Genomic DNA, 18,602 nt, shown 5'->3' on the forward strand with positions numbered 1-18,602 from the left:
ATTAAAGAATTTCGCAATATTACATGGAAAACATTGTGATATTTAATAATATGACCAAACTAAAAATTAAGGACAAGGGTATATGATGATCTTGGATGTCTTCTATTAGGTTTCTTAATAATCTTATAAAGAAGGAATGGTTGTCGTCATAAATCGATAAATGTTTTATATTGTTAGTCCTATATTAGTAAACGGTGATATGCATATATGACTATAACGAGCCTAGTAAAATATTAGACTAAAAATATAAAGTTTTGTTTCATGCTGCAGCCAGTTTTATAACTGTAATATTGGAAAGGTTGCTTACTTCCGTCGTCTGTACTCAGTTGTCAGTTTTATTCTTGACAGTTTGCGAATTCATTAAACCAACTGTTTGGACCGACAGACGCTTTATTCACATAGCGATAGCAAGCATCCAATACGACCGGATATTGGAAGAAAATAACGGCGAAGCTTTACGCTTTTATACTGTCCCATTGTAATCATAAATCGCTTCTGAAACACTCGTAGATTGGACATAAATTTCTATCACATTATGTAACAAAACATTCTAAATTTATCTAATAGTAGGGTTTAATATTTATTCTAAATACTGATATTAATAAAATACAACAAGTAACGTTATACTTTGGTTCAATCTACCTATCCAATAGTAATTAACATGAACAAATATCTTGCCATATTTATCATAATAATGTATCTAACAAACAATACCCTATCTGAGGCGTGAACAAGTTTTCTTTCAGTGAAACCTCAGCAGCTTTAAATTTACATATCTTTTGCGATCCAGACACAGAAAAGCGACGTTGTTTAAAAGTATATTTTCAAAATTAAGGTAGATGTAATTTATTTACATTGAATGTACAATTCCTCAGATAATTCACTATTATAACTCTAATCCTCTCGAACTGAACACTGCATATGTTCTCAACATATTAAGGCTCAATTACATGAAGGATGAAGTACAAATTAAAGTCAATTTAGCCTAATAGTTTGGCTCATAGGGTAATAAAGTGTACCTGACTACTGCAGTATAGCAATCTCTGGCTCTTTGACATTGCCAAATGAAATTTGCATTATTGACTTGTAACAAAACTGAATATTGGCTTGAAATTTTATATATGGTTCACCTTGTAGGAAGATGACTATAATCACAACAATACTTTAAAACAGATAACTAAGAAAAATTATAAACTTTGTCGTGTACAGACATTCTTCATTTTAACTGTATGAAAAATGTTGAGTTTAGCTCTACTTCACCTTCCGCTGAGTGTAGCGATTGAAATCGGACTGTGTCACAGACTTGAATCCTACAATCTAGAGTCCACCTCAGTCTGAAGTGATCCAAAAATAGTTGGAAAAGAAGACGACGTTCCAAGAGTACTTTTTGCATAGTTTCGATATCAGAGATACGTCAACTACAAAGGAGCTCTGTCTGGTTTACCTATCAGCCATCCAGTGTAATGTATATGACGAGGTGTTCTCATTGTCCCGTCAAGTGCACAATTGAGTGCTCTGCCATGTTTTAGACACGATCCCCAAAGCAGGACCCGGCTGAGTAACCGAGATTTCAACACATAATGTAGTTATAGTGGGAAGGGTTCACTTACTGTTAGACCAAGAGATTAAATGGTACCAAACCCAACATTCGCAGAGCGTTGTGACACGCATACGTCACTCAATTACCAGTGGTTGGTCTGTCAGAGAAGATCTGCTATATTGTGTATTGTATGGTTCGGTTTCAATAATAACTAAAGCGTTTCGTTTTTATCAGGGGAATGTTTTAGATATAGTGTGCATGAAGTCGACACACAAAATGGTGGTTGTGATTCCTGAGTTTTGTATGTCACACCGCTCTTGTAGTATTGTTCATCTTCAACTTGATTGTAGTTTAGTGTTAGGTTAGTTATCTACCTGAGGAAAAGATCAGCTTACAAATCTCGAAACATATTGTTTCTTACTTCTTGTATCATTAAACGATGACAAATGTCAGGAAAATCCTGTTTCCTTCACAGCTTGACTGTGTATAAGTTCAATTTTTGTTAAAGATAGCGAGGCAAAAATATTTTAAGAACTTAATTGTGTTCCTTGTAATAAACATTTTGCTCATAATTTAGCTTATCGCCTGGACTATGGGTTGAAATTAATAGTGTGATTTACAAAATACACTTCCTTTGACTTATACAGACTATAAGTTAATTATAACTAAGGTAAACCAAATCCTGTCTTAGCGAGTTCCATACTTTTTGGAACTCCGTTAAGGAATGAGGAATATTTAATTAGAATGTAAACTGTAGTCATAACTTGGCGGTATACTAGGAAATTGGCCCCTTTTATTAGGAGAACGCCAGCTGTGTATAAGTACTGTCGCGGTAATGAATAACCCTTCTTTCCGAATCCATTACTGCGGTGACTGAAACTGTTTGGAAACCGTACTTGTTCTATTTGTACTCGTATCTCAATATTGTCTAGCGATTGATTATATATTATCAAAAATGTCGATCGATATTCAGCTATATTTACAATGTTCTAAATATCATCTGTAAACATTATTTGACTTAAGGATGCTCTTAAATTACATTGTACGTAAGGTGTTGCCAAAAACTAACAGCAATAAATGGGTTATTACGATTATGTCATCTTAAAATGTAATATAATGTTTAACTCTAGAACTGTGCTTGGCTGAGAGGTAAATTGAACAGACTGTTCGTAAATGTAAATATACATTTCATATTTAAACATTGCATTTCTTAGATGTGAAGTCAAAAAATGAGAATCATATAAAATTCACTAAAATATTAGAGATTATTGAAAACCTTTCGAAATTTTTCCCATTTAAATTTTACTAATAAAAATTGAAAAAATGAAAAGTTTATAACACAACTACAAAGACAGCCTTAACCAAATTGTAAAAACATTCATCTATACATTTATAATCTTTTTGACTCCACATATCATACGTAAGTTAAATAATTGATATAATAAAATATAAATACTACTTACCAAATTGAATATAAACAAAACTCTAATGGACACTATGCTCCAGAAAAAATTTATAACTTACACCTGATATTTAATACTAGTAGATAATTAAAAATGTTAAAGATTCTAGGAAGACTTATTACATGTAAATTGTTTCTACTTACACTGAGCACAAAGTCTGGACTACCACCCCGGAACAATAGGTTTTACTGGCTCACGATCCTCTTCGCACTCCGCACTTGTCCACGACGTGTATTATCCTTTCTGTTGCCAGTCTTCCACCAAATCCCGGGTGTCTGTCCTCCAGGAACCTCCCATCTGTCTCCAAGTGGGAGTGCCGATGGCCGAGCGGTCTAAGTCGTTGGACTTTGAGTCTGAATTAGAGATAGCGCAGGTTCAAATCCTGTCTGTGACCGTTGCACTTTTTATCAGTACCATCAACCTCGTACTGCATCGACTCTCCCCTTTATTCTGTTTGATAAGATCCTCGCACAGGCCAGTGGCCCATGAGGATGGATAGAATAAGGCTTAAAAGGGGATCGGCTTCTCCTTAAAAAAAAAAAAAAAAAAAAAAGTGCTGACAGCTGCAGCTGCCCACGCTCACCGCTATCTTTGGTAGGAAAATCATCTGTTTTAGATACGTAATTCTTAATTTGGCCCTTTTATAGCTTTTTCTAATTCTGCTCTTTGCTTGTTTGGGGTCAAGTACTATTCAATAATTTCAGCTGACAATATAAAATGATGCTGAAATGTTTGAAGTTTAATGTGTGATTTCCGGCGGATATAATTACCGAGGTTATGCCACGTTAATGACATGCAGGAAAAATGATCTGGATGCCTTGGATCTGTTTCAAATTTATTTAAAATTATGGAAATAATACTTCGGTCGATTGTAATTAGTGTACTTTTTTTGTAAATATCGTTGATAACTGCTTCAGCAAACTCAAATAATTATAATCATTGAAAAAGTTTATAATTTTCAATACAATTACTAAGTTTTATGGAAATGTACGACAGTTCAATTAGTTAGTATATTAGAAATGTATTTCCCCTTTAGGATCATCATTATTTACATTTTTCGAAGAGATGATGCTTAAAAATTTCTGCTGATTATCAAATTTGTAAGAAAGATTTTCCCAAATCGGTTTATTCTACAACGTAAAAGAAAAGATTTACGATAGTGAACTGAACCATTCTCTCCCATAACCTTTGTACGTTATTATAAAAATGTCTGCTGATTATCAAATTTGTAAGAAAGATTTTCCCAAATCGGTTTATTCTACAACGTAAAAGGAAAGATTTACGATAGTGAACTGAACCATTCTCTCCCATAACCTTTGTACGTTATTATAAAAATGTCTGCTGATTATCAAATTTGTAAGAAAGATTTTCCCAAATCGGTTTATTCTACAACGTAAAAGGAAAGATTTACGATAGTGGACTGAACCATTCTCTCCCATAACCTTTGTACGTTTTTATAAAAATGTCTGCTGATTATCAAATTTGTAAGAAAGATTTTCCCAAATCGTTTTATTCTACAACGTAAAAGGAAAGATTTACGATAGTGGACTGAACCATTCTCTCCCATAACCTTAGTACGTTTTTATAAAGAGTGAAAACTTAATTTTTTACTATGAATGATCAAGTCGGAGCTCATGATATGCTTAAAATTAATTGAATTTTTGCAATTAGTTTAACTTAAATCTGCAATGATCCTCCTCAGGTAAACCGATCCCGTTGCTTTGTGATATACTAATATATTTATGAACATATAAGCGTTACTATATTGAAGGAAAAAATATTTGTTAAATGTTTGTATTAAATGTAATTTTATGTATTTTTTCTATATTAAATAAATACAATTATTGTCACTTCAGTTTACCTATTACTAATAGGCGAGTATGTTTCGTCATCCTATATACTTGGAAAAGTTAACAATGCTGCTTGGATTGGTAATTTTTTTATATTTTTATTATAATCACATGTAATACTATTACTTTCTTTAAGCTGCAAATGCAATAGTTTAATTCAATATAAATGCATTTCTGTTTATAAGTATGTATTTTCAGATTCTCTCTAAATATATATTTCAAAACTCAATTATTCAAAGATGTATTACAAGTACACCGGGGCAATGCAATTCCAATAAAATATTAAATTTATATGAAAGTTTTAAGCAGCCAAGTAAATGCAAATGTATCAAATTGAAACAATAAATATTTTAAACTTGATTCAATAGTATTAAGACCAACATACGCTACCACGCAAGTTTAATTGGACAAATATAAAATGATTGTTAATCTAAAAAACGAATAATCAGGGTACTTACATTTGTATTTCATGAAATAATATTTTTTAATGCCATTTACAGTGTTGACTAAAACGTAAAATTTGTTAAAAAAACTAATAATTCACTTAAAATATTCCAAATGTACCTTGACAAATAGGTAATTTACGTTTTTAGTCAGCACACTTTGTTGCAGCTGTAGAGAAAATATAATTTCTCAATGTGAGTAGACGTACGAAAAATTAATCATTGTAACAAAATATATACAATGATTAATTCATATGTACAGAACGACTAAAAGCTCGAGATTCTCCAACTTTTAATAATGACTAAACAAAATATTATAAAAAAGTGGAATTCATGTATATTTGAGTGACAGTTCAAATCACGTTTGGCGTATTCAAAATGTTTTACACGACAAAATTACAGTTATTATATAACGCAGTCATGCAAATGCGTGGTTACATTTTTCGCTATTCTTAGCCATCAAGTAATAGCCAATATGCGTACGACAGTTTTAAATGTAGGTATAGCTCAGGGAGTTTAGACAGACCTCTTATTGGCTTTTCATTAAGTAGATTTGAAACTCTGAACATGTAATGATGAAGTAAATAAACCCTCTACCTAGCTATGTTACAGGAGGATAAACAATATTTGTAAACTCATAATCAAACTTCGTACAAATGAAACGACACAACGGTTATTGAGAGCACACAACATGAAACAATGAATCGTTGTATCTACACAAGACCCAGCACACAACATAATACAATGAATCGTTGTATCTACACACGACCCAGCACACAACATAATACAGTGAATCGTTGTATCTACACACGACCCAGCACACAACATATTACAGTGACTCGTTGTATCTACACACGACCCAGCACACAACATAATACAATGAATCGTTGTATCTACACACGACCCAGCACACAACATAATACAGTGAATCATCGTTGTATCTACACACGACCCAGCACACAACATAATACAGTGAATCATCGTTGTATCTACACACGACCAAGCACACAACATAATACAGCGAATCAATGTATCGTATACACGACCCAGCACACAACATAATACAATGAATCGTTGTATCTACACACGACCCAGCACACAACATAATACAGTGAATCATCGTTGTATCTACACACGACCCAGCACACAACATATTACAATGAATCGTTGTATCTACACACGACCCAGCACACAACATAATACAGTGAATCGTTGTATCTACACACGACCCAGCACACAACATATTACAGTGAATCGTTGTATCTACACACGACCCAGCACACAACATAATACAATGAATCGTTGTATCTACACACGACCCAGCACACAACATAATACAATGAATCGTTGTATCTACACACGACCCAGCACACAACATAATACAGTGAATCATCGTTGTATCTACACACGACCCAGCACACAACATAATACAGTGAATCATCGTTGTATCTACACACGACCCAGCACACAACATAATACAGTGAATCATCGTTGTATCTACACACGACCCAGCACACAACATAATACAGCGAATCGATGTATCATATACACGACCCAGCACACAAGATAATACAGTGAATCATCGTTGTATCTACACACGACCCAGCACAGAACATAATACAATGAATCGTTGTATCTACACACGACCCAGCACACAACATAATACAGCGAATCGATGTATCATATACACGACCCAGCACACAAGATAATACAGTGAATCATCGTTGTATCTACACAAGACCCAGCACACAACATAATACAATGAATCGTTGTATCTACACACGACCCAGCACACAACATAATACAGTGAATCATCGTTGTATCTACACACGACCAAGCACACAACATAATACAGTGAATCAATGTATCTACACACGACCCACCACGCAACATAATACAGTGAATCATCGTTGTATCTACACACGAACCAGCACACAACATAATACAGTGAATCATCGTTGTATCTACACACGACCAAGCACACAACATAATACAGCGAATCAATGTATCTATACACGACCCAGCACACAACATAATACAGTGAATCGTTGTATCTACACATGACCCAGCACATAACATAATACGGTGAATCTTATTTACACATGACTCAGGCAACACGGAACTTTTACGTCTCTACACGGCTTGTGAACGTGAGAAAGCTAATTAGAGTTTCTTTTATATATATATATATATATATATATATATATATATATATATCTTCATTCAAGTACTTCCTTTACATTTACAAATAAACTTGTTTTAACATTTCTTCCTACAATTACAGAGAATTGTAATTGAGATTTTCAAGAGAAATAACACTTTAGACGTATTAACAAAAACATAATTAACACAGCTAAACCTAAGACATAATGACTATATTTATTTGTGTCTTTTTTATCATTTAAATGTTACTGCAGCTCTTTAGTGGGTTCTAATAGTTCATAATATTTATAATGCTAATAGCATTATTAAAAAATTTTTTTTGATTTTTGTTGAGATAGAAGAACGCACATCTGTAACGTTGGAATTTAATGTATGTTTTATTTTTTTGAATTCTTTCAATCATATCGAATTGTTCGAAAAAGATAACTAATTAAATTTTAATCCGTAAATAAAGCATTCTTCAGTAAAAATTAAACAATTTGTTAAATAGTATATAACATTAACTAGCAAACATTAGGTTCAATATTTAAAACACCCTGATCTTAGCAATAATATAAAAATAAAGGTGGTAAATTAAGCAACAAAATCAATGAGTAGATTCGCTCTTGACCACCTAAAATCAAAACAATAATCTCCACGCCGATGAGTCACATTATTGCTTTTAATATTTCATAAAATCTCAATCATAATAACAGACTACTCATATAATCCTTTTATTTGTATATTAAACAAATGCTAAAATATATTATTGAGAACACTGTATAAAAACTCACTGACAATTGTCTGAAATGACTCTTCAATATTAATGAGTTTGAACATCTCAAAGTTGACCTCTAAAGCTTTTAAATGTTGCGTAAGAGAGAGCGAACTTTTAAACAGTTTGTGTTGAGCAAACTCTTCAAATGTCTCCGTCCTGTAGTTTGTAAACTCTACTGTGCCACGAAATGTGAGAAACATTCTTATAACGATTTGTAAGGTAGAGTGCATTTGCTTTATTTTACAAAGTTGAAAGGACTATTTAAAGAAACATAACACACACAACATATCTCTTAGTTTAATCTAGAAATACAATTATAATTACTAACGAAGGTGTTGATAGTAGTACTAAGGAAGTAGAAACACCTGAGCTTGTAAGTTGTAATGGAAACTATCAAAAAACTTTTTACGACTTTCTTAACATTACATACAAATTGAACGCGTGTGTTGAAGATTGAGAGCCTTGCCAACCCAGGTAGTTAAGGAGACTAAACTCTACAACTTAAACTTTCCTCATTAGGACGATCTGACTAGAATTCGTATATCCCTTTATGGACTCACAAGAATTAAAAAATAGATTTCATGAAAGTTTTTGGTCATGTCCATGACAGTGAATTAAATTTTCCCGTTATCTTTTATTCTTCTTAGTATCTTAAAAGCCTCTGGACACATTCGCGGACACCAACCCCTGGCCAGATTTCAGATAAATATCTGAGAGTTATTCAGTGACCTGTTGCGATGTTATTTTCGGGGCAAGCGAAAATATTCGCAACTTGCCAGATAGCCAGTCGAGCTGGGTTAGAAATTTCCAGGGTTCGAGAATTTCATACAACTATTATTTATTGTTAGGAGTCGAATCAGAGGGCCCTGCGGAAGAAATTGATACTTCCAAAATAACGTTGGGCTTACTTCATCACGTCAACTCCAATAAAATTTTGAAGACGTAAAAAATAAAAAAATAATCTTGCCCAGAAAAATAAAAATTTCTTGTTCTAGGAAAGTTATTGTTCAAGCGAGTTCGATTTTCGAAAACAACTTTATAGTTTATTGATACGTCGGTCAGTGAGGAATTACAAGTAAGCTGAGTAGTCTCCACTGATAACTTGGTCGGGGAGTCGTATACAGTAATTATTGTAAAAGCCCGGGGTTGGAATAATAATTCGGTTAAATAATGATGGTTAGTAGAAGCAAAATACAAAATCAAAGCAAAATATGAATAGCAATGGCAAACAAAAGCAATATTCAAATAACACCAATAGCAAATATACAATTTTATAAATTAAAAATTAGCCATGCACCAATATCACAGTGCAACTACTATATACATAAAGCAAGCACTAACCATTAACAAAAAATATTTCTACGGGATGCAAAAGCTAGATGAATTTATAATATAAAAATATACTAAGCTGTATTTATTCTGTAGGCAAGTGTATAGCTCCAAAATAAAATATCAAGTTTGCTTTCTCAGGCATATAATTTTGGAAAATAAAAAAAAAACAAAGTAATCACTTATAACACACCATGCAGAATTACCCTACAGTATGCAAGCTAAGATAAAGGTAAATAATTTAAACCATGCAATAAGGCTACTAAGCTAAATTACTATAAATATTAGGGCTCTACGAATATCAAAGCAAAATTGAACACTCACCCTATCTGCACAGTTCACCAGAAAAATAAACTAAAATATCGTTAAATAAATATTTTGATGGAGGTTATCGGGGTGAGGGTGTTAGGACGTTCGCAAAAATAAAAAGAAAGGGTTGCGAGTCCCGAAATAGATAAAGGAGAAAAATAAAGATAATCACTTACAAAGATATAAATAATTAATAAAATGAAAATTAGATTGAACTTCAATAAGAAAGAAAAATATTTCCGAGTAGATTAGAGATTCGCCAAGAAATGTGATAATAATCAGACAACAGAATGATAGTCGAGAAAACTTTATACCTAATATAAAAATTTACATCGATTGAACATAAGTTTTAGTTTATGAGGACGGGGTCGGTGGGAAGAAAGTATTTATAAAAGGAAGTCGTGGGTATAGGATGCCAGTACTATCGCCGGAAAGAAAGCAGTGGTAAGGCGAGTCCCAACTGTTATAATTTTTTCCGGGTAGGAGATAATTGGTAGGAAAGTTCGTAAAGGAAACTCGGGATGAGGTGTCAGATCGATCGCCAGGAATAGAAATGCGAGATCTGAAAAATTTAGAAAGGAAAATTTTAACACAGTAATTAAAATTTAGTTGAAATGACAAAAAAAATAATCTGAGTAATTGAAATTCTAAATATAAGTTAAATTGAAGAAAAGAATAACTTTAGTAATTCAAGTTGAAAAAGTATTTAAAGTTTCAGTAAATTGAGAAAGTCAAATATATTCTATTTAAATTTAATGATACCCTTAAATATCAAATAAATTATTAAGAGTATATTTAAAATCAAACAATTATCTTATCAAAATAAATCTATAACCATCAAACATTACTAATATATTTCAGATCGATTAATTTTCATAAATGACAAATAAAATATTAAATTCTGTTTCACATAAAAAAAATTTGGAAGAATTGTTGATGGCAGAGATAAAACACTTTAGTAAGGAACAGGGTCGTTGTTCCTTACCTGGTGCTGGATATCGGCGGCGGGCGTCGAGTCGCGATGTACAGTCGTTCAGCGAGCGGGGTCGGTGGAAGGGGTTGAAGTAGTCGTGGTGAGCAGCGGTCGTCGGCGGTGTCGCGGTCACTGACTGTCTCTCCTGTGTCTTCAATCGGCCGTCATTATATAGGAGGTAGGTTCGCGCGATCGCGGGGGTGGGGGAAGCCTTCTCCTCTCGCCGTGATCGGAGGGGAAGCGGCGATATCCGTGCGGGCACGGACCTGCCAGATAGCGTCTGACTCATCGTCAGTAAAATAATTATTTCGCTCCTTTTTATGATAATTCTAAAACTCAACTCGTTATTCGTAATATTAAAAAAATTGTCTGTTCTAATTTTTTCAATTTTACTAATGAATATTTTTAATTTAAATTTAATTTTGTATGTTAAAAAAATAACATGTTACAAAACTGTTATCTCTTCTTCTGACATTATAGTAATGAGCTTGGCGAGTGTGTGCTTTTTCGATGTTTAGCTTACATTTTTCCCTTAATTTTAGCATGAACTTCATTCGAGATTCATGTATATCGATTTCGCTAGGTTTAACAGCACCTCGAGTGGCATTCTCTAATACCCGACCGTAGATACAGTTTGGAGTTTTGAGTTCTCTGCCAAAATTGAGCATGGCCGGAGTAAATTTTGTTGATTCGCTACAACATGTATTTAACGCAAATCTAAATTCATTTAAATGTTGATCCCAACTAAGATGATCATTTCGCACGTACTGAGAAATCATAGTTTTTAATACGCGGTTCGTTCGCTCTGTTGGATTACTCTGCGGACTATAAGGTGCGGTTGTTTTGTGAATTATTCCCCAATCACTTGTAAGTTTTTGGAAGATTTTCGAGAGGTACTGCGTTCCGTTATCTGTCAGTACTACTTCTGGAGCACCATATCGCAACAATATAAGGTTTTCGAACTTTTCTGCCACCTTCTTAGCAGTTGCTGATGGTAATGCTACAATTTCTACCCACTTGGTAAAGGTATCTTGGAACACCAGGATAAATCTGTTTCCTTTACGAGATCGAGGTAAAGGTCCCATCAGATCGCTGGTTACTGTGAACCATGGTCCTTGGGGGCGTCTGAAATGCATTTTACCCACCGGTTTACATTGTTCCACCTTGTATCTCTGGCAAGTGTCGCAATTTTTTACGTATTTTCGAATATCGTTTCTCCATCCAGGCCAAAAGTATCTGGCGCTGATTTTCTGGATCGTTTTGTTTACACCTAAATGGCCAGCTGTTGTGCTGTCATGATTTTCTCTCAGTACATCGGATTTTAGAGAATCTGGTACGCAAAGTTTCCAATTTGTTTTTGGGTCGGTAGATGATTTATCGATTTTTCGGTATAGTTTATTTCCTCGAATGGTGTAATCTGCATATTTATTCGGACTTGCAGATACCTTCCGAAGCATTTTCGAGTGCCAATCGGGCATAAGTTCGCCTGAAGCTGTTTCTAGCCTTGGTTCCTTGGTTTTGAGCGATAGTTGCCTCCGAGAGTTATTCGAACTGTCGTTGGCGGTGCTACAACCAACGGTTGAACCGACTACAGGATCACAGCTTGACGTGTCGATCGGATACCGGGAGAGTGCGTCTGCTACTCGGTTCAGGACTCCCTTGCGGTATTGGACTTCGAAGTCATATTGCTGTAGTTCCAGCATCCAGCGAGCAAGTCTTCCAGATGGTTTCTCCAAACTCATCAACCACTTGAAAGCTTGATGGTCAGTTATCGCAATAAACTTGTACCCTTCGAGGTACGGACGAAATTTTTGAACGGCCCATACCAGAGCTAGGCATTCTTTCTCGGTTACGGAAAATTTCTTTTCATTCTCGTGTAAAAGTCGACTCGCATATGCAATAACCTTCTCCCGCTTGCCAATAGTTTGAGTAAGCGAAGCCCCTAAACCTTCATTGGAGGCATCCACGTGGACTGCAAAAGTTTCCTTGAAGTCAGGGCAGGCTAAGACCGGTGCGGTAGAAGGTTTTGCTTTAAGGGAATTGAATGCTCGTTCTTGAGAATCCGTCCATTCCCATCTATTCCCCTTTCTTAAGAGTTTCGTCAATGGCATAGATATGTTTGCAAAGTTTTCGATAAATCGTCTGTACCAAGACGCAAGTCCCAAGAAACTCCGTACTCGTTTTACAGTTTTAGGTGCTGAAAAATCTACAATTGATTTAACCTTTTCTGGATCCGTCTGGATTCCTTTCTCGTTTATTACGTGGCCAAGGTATTTCAACTCCTTTTTACAAAAGTTACATTTTTCCATATTTGATAATAATCCTGCATTTCTAAGGCGTTCAAACACTTCTTTCAGAAGTTTTAAATGTTCTTCGAAAGTTCGGGATACCAGCACCAAATCGTCTAAATAGGCAAAAGCGTAGGGCTCAAACTCAGGTCCTATCACTTGGTCTAGCAATCTCTGAATGGTAGCCGGAGCAGAGTGTAAGCCAAATGGCATGACCTTGAATTATAATAACCCTCTGCGGGGAACAGTAAAAGCCGTAATTGGTCTACTGTTAACTTCGAGAGGTAACTGCCAATAGCCATCTTTTAAGTCGATCGTGGATATATAGCAAGCATTCCTCAGTTTGTCGAGTATCGCACTTCTTTGGGGAAGAAATATGCATCCTTCTCACTGACCGCATTAACTCGCCTTAAGTCGATGCAACACCTTACTTTTCCATTCGATTTCTTAACCAGCACTAGTGGAGAGCTCCAAGGACTAGATGATGGTTCAATGATGCCTGACTCCAGCATCTTGTCAACTTCTTTGTCAATGATTGCCTGCATTGCCGGGTTGCGATAATAATACCTCTGTTTAATGGGTGTATCAGTTTTAAGGCGAATTTTATGTTCCAATAATGTCGTGCGACCAATAAAACCATCGAACAAATTCAACTGATAATCAAGGAATTCTTTCAGTTTTTTACTTTCTACTTCTGTTAGTGTCATAACGGCATCAGTATGAATAGTCTTTGAATTATCGCATCTAGTCACTGTTTCTGCAGTACTTTCATGAGGAGTGATATCGATCAGTTTTAAAGGCGTTATAACGTCTATACCCAAAATCATCGGCGTAGTTAAGCCCTAGTTGAAACAGGGCACGTACCTTAGTTGTAATATCGGCTATTTCGCAGTTAAATTCGAAGGCCTGAGATATCTGGGTATTTGTGCTATCGGCCATATTAACATTAACATTTACGTTCTTAGGCCTAACAACTAACCGTAATAGATGATTAGCTACTCTTTCCCCTATAATAGTCACCATTGATCCCGTATAAAGCAGTGCAAAAAGGTAGTTTCTTGAATCTTAATGGATACAAATGGTCTAGGATCGTTCGATTTAACTTCTGCACAGCTGCTTTTGTTAAATTCTTTTATTTGGTTGAGCCATTTGGGCCATTCGATTGAGGTGATTTGTTGCCCCAGAGTCCCGGGACACCTCTGACGCTCCGGGCTCCGGAAATGTTTCCCTGCCTGCAAGGGCACTGGACGGTTCGGATTCCTATTCTTTACAGTTAAAACAGCGAATGGTTTTAGGGAGAGGACACTGGTGGTATTTATGCCCTTTAGTTTCGCAATTCCAACAAGTAGGAATGGTAGTCGTTGTATCTGTAGTAAGATGCCTTGGCTGAGTAGTGTTAGTCGGGACAGTTGTAGAGGGCTCGAACCTTCGTTTATCGGTAAAAGATTTGGGTTTATCGTGATACAGTTTTGGCTTATCTATCATCTGTACTGGGTATGACTTAAAAACTCTACGTTTTGTGTCGTATGCTGTCTCAGGTACCATGGATTGAGCCGGATTTGGAGGAGGTCGGTAACTATTCTTCTCTCGCAAATAACTTTCATAACCTTCGGCAAGATGAATTAATTCACTAATCGAGTGAAAACTTTCCCTTCTGATCGTCAATTTGTATTCAGGTCTCATGTTTGAATATAATCGGTTTAGTGTTTGGTTTACAGAGAAGCCACCACGTCGTCGAATTAGAGTCGTAAGGGCTACAATAAATTTTCGCATTGGCTCACTCTCGCCCTGTGTTCTTCGAGTTATTTCCTCATCCAAGTTACGTCGGTAATCTGGAGGAAGATACTGCTCTTCGAAGCTGATTATAAAGTCGTCATAGTTTGTCCAAAATGACTTATTATTTCTTTACCAGAAAAGAGCGTTTCCCTTAAAAAGTTCCGGTAATGCTTTTAGTAGCCGATCGGGAGGTATTTCATAAGATTCGGCAAGTTCATTGAGACGCACAATGAAAGAGACTGGGTCTCCATCCCCATCGAATCTCAAATTCAATTTCCGAACTTGATTGCAGATATGAGAGATATCCGGATGTCTAAGTTCAGATGTAGGCCTGCTTGCCATGTTAGCGTCACTGTCCAATCCAAAATTCGGGTCACAAGGCTCATCACCTGTGAGGGATCTTGCTGTCGGCATTCTCAACGGGTGAGGTGTTGTTATGTCTGGTGTGTTTGTTGGGGCTATGGAATTTACAGATTTTTCGTGCATTAAAAGGGCTAATCGTTCCTGTACTAGTCTAAAACTAGCTGTAGGAGGGAGGTTTAACATTTCTCGAATGCTAACTTCCTCATGTTGTATATGACCATCAACATGAGAGGCACTAATCGGTCCTAATGCTAAGGAAACTACATTGGTCGCGAGGTTTTGTCCGTATGACAATAATTCTGTTCTTAGTTGAAGAGGTTCAGGAGGTGTTTTTCCAGACCTAAGAAAAGTTACAAGTCGCTTTCGTAGTTCAGCCACATTACCATCCGGATTCAGATTAAATTTTCTTAACTCTTCCTGTAGGTCGTTCTTTTGTAGTTTATAAATCCAGCCCACACGAGGATCATTCTCCGAAGGGGAAGGAAGCATAATTTGGGGATTGGGAATGGTTGTAGGAGGGATCGGTAGGCCCATTGTAGTAGCAGTAGTACTAGTAGTAGTGGTGGCGGTAATAGTAGCAGTAGTAGTGGTAGTAATCGGTGCGACTGATGTTACGACTGTAGGAGGACTCATTTTTGGCACTGTACCACCAGAAGCCTGTGGTGTCGTAATACGAGTTAAAGTCGTAGTGGTTGTGGTTGTTTTTCGTTTGTTTGCGTCCCCTTGTCCATCATTTCCGTTTACATACATAAAGAATAAAATTTTATAAGGGCGGAGAAAGAGGTTCAATAAGTACATCATTATTGTACGTATAAAATTTTCTTAAACAAAAAGTTATTGTAAAACTTTAACAATTTTTAGTCGTAAATTGTAAAGTATATTCACAAAAAGGTGTAAAGTAAATCGTAAAGTTCGTAAATTAACGTATATTACAGTCCCAGTTGTTCGGGCGCCACTTTGCGATGTTATTTTCGGGGCAAGCGAAAATATTCGCAACTTGCCAGATAGCCAGTCGAGCTGGGTTAGAAATTTCCAGGGTTCGAGAATTTCATACAACTATTATTTATTGTTAGGAGTCGAATCAGAGGGCCCTGCGGAAGAAATTGATACTTCCAAAATAACGTTGGGCTTACTTCATCACGTCAACTCCAATAAAATTTTGAAGACGTAAAAAATAAAAAAATAATCTTGCCCAGAAATATAAAAATTTCTTGTTCTAGGAAAGTTATTGTTCAAGCGAGTTCGATTTTCGAAAACAACTTTATAGTTTATTGATACGTCGGTCAGTGAGGAATTACAAGTAAGCTGAGTAGTCTCCACTGATAACTTGGTCGGGGAGTCGTATACAGTAATTATTGTAAAAGCCCGGGGTTGGAATAATAATTCGGTTAATCAATGATGGTTAGTAGAAGCAAAATACAAAATCAAAGCAAAATATGAATAGCAATGGCAAACAAAAGCAATATTCAAATAACACCAATAGCAAATATACAATCTTATAAATTAAAAATTAGCCATGCACCAATATCACAGTGCAACTACTATATACATAAAGCAAGCACTAACCATTAACAAAAAATATTTCTACGGGATGCAATAGCTAGATGAATTTATAATATAAAAATATAATAAGCTGTATTTATTCTGTAGGCAAGTGTATAGCTCCTACATAAAATATCAAGTTTGCTTTCTCAGGCATATAATTTTGAAAAATAAAAAAAAACAAAGTAATCACTTATAACACACCATGCAGAATTACCCTACCATATGCAAGCTAAGATAAAGGTAAATAATTTAAACCATGCAATAAGGCTACTAAGCTAAATTACTATAAATATTAGGGCTCTATGAATATCAAGGCAAAATTGAACACTCACCCTATCTGCACAGTTCACCAGAAAAATAAACTAAAATATCGTTAAATAAATATTTTGATGGAGGTTATCGGGGTGAGGGTGTTAGGACGTTCGCAAAAATAAAAAGAAAGGGTTGCGAGTCCCGAAATAGATATAGGAGAAAAATAAAGATATTCACTTACAAAGATATAAATAATTAATAAAATGAAAATTAGATTGAACTTCAATAAGAAAGAAAAATATTTCCGAGTAGATTAGAGATTCGCCAAGAAATGTGATAATAATCAGACTACAGAATGATGGTCGAGAAAACTTTATACCTAATTATACTGAATGTTAATATACAATTTTTTTTGTTTTTATTTTGATGACCCTAAATAGTCTCGAACTCATAAGATTTAAGTAGATACTGGTGGAAATTAAAACTGCACCCTTTTAGAAATATTCAGGTTTATTAAATCAATTCAAATGTCAATTAATAACCTTGTATTCCACCAAAACAATGTTTTGAACAATAGGTTAAAATTACTACTTCCTTAGGCAAGGCACTTTCGATTTAATATTGGCTCACTGTCCTCTAAATACGTGAGTATAAAATATAAAAAATAAAATAATAATCTTGAATAAATCTGAATGAAATAAATTAAATAGGCTTCTTCTCAAAACTAATAAAATAATAATAATAAACTTCCTTCAAATTAAATTCTCAAACAAAACTAAACAGTTCTCAACAGGAATTTTTCACAAGTTCCTACAGGATATGGTGCAGCACCTGCAGCTCTTAATTTTTACTACAATCCTTAGAATTTCAATTAAATTTTACGTTCAACTTTAATAAATTACTCCTTTACAATTCATATATATATTATAGTCCTCACTCAACAGAATTTGATCGTTAATTTCAAATTTTCAATTCCAATTTTAAATTAATTCACTTCTTAATTTTGCAAATTTCAAATTTAGAAAAATTTAATAATTCAGTCAAAGTACTTAGCTCTTTGGTCGTGAAGGTCTTGGAGTTCGGTATTAATATAATTTATACCGACGGATCCTACGCCCGACACTAGTTTTAAACTCGCACTAAAATGACTTTACTCTCTCGCTTCTCAACTCGGAATGGTAGCAGAACGTGGTTTCTCGGCCTGCACCGACTACGCTCCTGTTCCTGCAGGTCTGTTTAACACATTCACGACGACGTGCGCCACGTGTGGTACACGGCGATCTTCTCACGAGCGCGTCGTGTACCCACGTGTGGCGCACGGCCCACATTACAGCAGCGCGTCATGTACCACCCGTGGTACACGAACAATGCATTTTCAAATGGCTCTCTGAAACTAACGTTTGCCTAGAAGGTTTCTACATTTCTGTCTACGCCATCTATAAAACTCTTATAATATTTTCATTCAATGCAAACTCGTTTTTCCCAAAATTGGTGTTAAAAAATTGCATAGTATCTGAATAGTTGTTTGCCGTGTTTGTGATAGCTAATAAG

This window comes from Homalodisca vitripennis, chromosome X, assembly GCF_021130785.1.
Source record: "Homalodisca vitripennis isolate AUS2020 chromosome X, UT_GWSS_2.1, whole genome shotgun sequence".
Lineage (NCBI taxonomy): Eukaryota > Metazoa > Arthropoda > Insecta > Hemiptera > Cicadellidae > Homalodisca > Homalodisca vitripennis.